The sequence below is a fragment of the Typha angustifolia genome, chromosome 1 (genome assembly GCF_048772165.1).
Source record: "Typha angustifolia cultivar Huaian chromosome 1, ASM4877216v1, whole genome shotgun sequence".
NCBI lineage: Eukaryota > Viridiplantae > Streptophyta > Magnoliopsida > Poales > Typhaceae > Typha > Typha angustifolia.
Genome location: NC_133239.1, coordinates 7,010,774 through 7,013,549, shown reverse-complemented (window position 1 = coordinate 7,013,549; position 2,776 = coordinate 7,010,774).

The window sequence follows — 2,776 nt, the reverse complement described above, 5'->3', positions numbered from 1 at the left end:
AACCGCAGCCCAGAGGCCTTGCGGGTTCATGGGCTGCGGTCTAAACTACAGCCCATTTAGCCTTATGGGCTGCGATTCAGACCGCAGCCCAAAGTCTCGTGGGCTGCGGTCTAAGCCATAGCCCAGCAGAGGTGTGGGTGGGGGGTTAAACAACCCCCACCCTTGCATGCCCTTCCCTTCCAAAGGAAGGAGACAGAGGGAGGGGAGGGAAGGCCCATGAGGCCGCAGTGTCAGCGGCGCAGCACGAGGTCGGCGGCACAGCACGAGACCGGCGGCACAGCCATGAGGCCGGTGGCGTAGCATGAGGCCAAGAAGGGTAAGTAGTGGGGAAGAAAAAGAAAGAGGGGAGGAGGGCCCGACGACGGCGGGCCGCGCTCCATGGGGGTCCTTCCTCCCTTCATCAAGGGCCCGAAGCCCGTCTAGGGAAGGTTTCTCTCCTTCCACTAGAGCCCTCAGACCGGCGGCCAGACACGGTGGCCGGACCGGAGCCCTCGGATCCGCGCGCTCGGCTTCATCAGCTTTGGGGCTTCGTCGGCTCCGGCGTCAACAACCCACGAGAAGGAGAGGGAGAGAGGTAGTGAGATGGAGGAGAAAGTGGGGGTTGGGATGGCTGCGGTGAGGGGAAGAAGGAGATAATGGAGGTGGGGAGGATGGTGTGCACGGCAAGGGAAAAGGAAGAAGAAGAAAGGAGAAGAGAGGATGGAGGGGGGGGGGGGGCGGGGGAAGGGTGGCAGGGTCTGATGTACGCGCTCGTCAATCAAATTTTTTTAAATTGGGGTGTTACAGATTTACTGAGTAATATTCAAATTAATCTAAAGGGGAGAAGGAGGCTGACCCGATGATCCACTAACCACGGCGAGATCTTCGACGGCTTAGAAAGAGAAAAGAGAGGAAGAGGTGGAAGAGTGAGAGAGAGAGACTACGAAAGAAGAAAGTATGAGGGGGGTGTGGATTTATATATATAGAGATGAGGGGGAGAGTGAGGGCGGAGTGGAGTCCGGCTCCACTCCGGCACCTCTCCCACCTCTCGCAACTGATTGCGAGAGATGGGGGAGAGGTGGGCTGGGTCAGCTTATGCGCCAAGCGCGTGCGTTGTAGTTAGAGTGCAACGCTTTTTTTTGTTTTTTTAGTCATGGGTGTTACAACTACTCCCAACAAAATAAAATTTTCATCCTCGAAATTACGTACCGGAGTTATCTAATAAATGTGGATAAGTGGACTTGATCTCCTTCTCAAGCTCCCAAGTAGCTTCCTCTACACCATGATTCCACCAAAGAACTTTGACCAGTGGTACATTCCTCCTCCGAAGCATCTTCATGCATCAATCAATGATTCGAACTAGCTGCCCCTCATAGGACAAGCCTTTTAGCTGAATAAGTTCCTCCTTTAACACATGGGAGGGATCATGCAAATATTTTCTCAATACTGACACATGAAAAACATTGTAAATTTGAGACAACTCTAAAGGCATCTCCATGCGAAATGCAACTGACCCTATTCGCTCCAGTATCTCATAAGGTCTAATGTATCGAGGGCTCAATTTGTCCTTCCTCCCAAATCAGACTACTCCTTTTCAGGGCGAGACCTTGAGTAAAACCCTCAACCTAGAATTTTAGGTCTCGACGTCGACGATCAGCATAGCTCTTTTGTCGACTCTGGGGCAAAAGCTCACGAACCTTTCGGACCTTATCGATGGTCTCTTGGATCAACTCTGAGCTTTCTATCTTCCGCTCTTCCACTTCATCCCAACTAATAGGTGTCTGGTATCTCCGACCATATAAAGCCTCATAAAGGGGCATCTCAATGCTAGAGTGATGACTATTATTATAGGCAAATTCAATCAAAGGAAAGCGTCGATCCCAGCTAAGTCCAAAATCAGCAACTGAAGCACGCAGCGATTAGAGTGCACGCGCATGGTGCTTACGCTATTTTTTTTTTAGTCATGGGTGTTACAGTATTCCTGTTTGTTATTACCAAAATGAGGTCTTTATTCTAGGAATAATTATTCTTGTGTTCACTTATATTCTAGAATAAGGGTATAATAATTACCTTTGATCTGATATAAACTGAAGGAAGAGATGGAAAAAAAGTGTTTCGTTATTTATAAAATTACCATAAATACCCTTTGATTTAATGTAAAGTAGGTGATGGAATATATGTCAAGGATAAATTAGTAATTGAGAAGGAAGATGTATTGATAAATATTATTTGTATTTTAGAAGGAAGATATTATGGTGCTTAGCTATTATTCTAGAATAAGGAGTTATATTCAAAAATAAGAAAAAAATTATTCCTGAAATAAATAGGGGCTAAAAGAAAGGGAAAAATATTTATATTATTGTATGATTTAATACTAGGCACATAGTTAAATTATGAATTTCATAGTTAATTTATAACTTTTGTAGTTATATTTACTAACTTTTTCGTCTTCTTATTTTTTTTACACTAGAAATAATTTTCTACAAGCCACTCATGCAAAGAAAAGAAAATAAGGAGGTAGAGGAGTGCGATGTAAAAGAATAAGTAGAAGAATAGTAGAGTAAATTTTTTTTTTTTTTGTAAATTAAGTATAAATTTTGTAAATAAACTATGAATTATAGTTGGAAAAATAAAGAGGATGAAGAGAAGCATAATAAATACTACCTAATTCAAAATTTTGGAGATATTTCATAATCATTAATACCTTTCTAATCTATCCGAGCACTTTAATTTATCTAACATTTATTATTAGATTTGAACACAATATAAGATCAATGTTCTAATTTGATCACTGCCA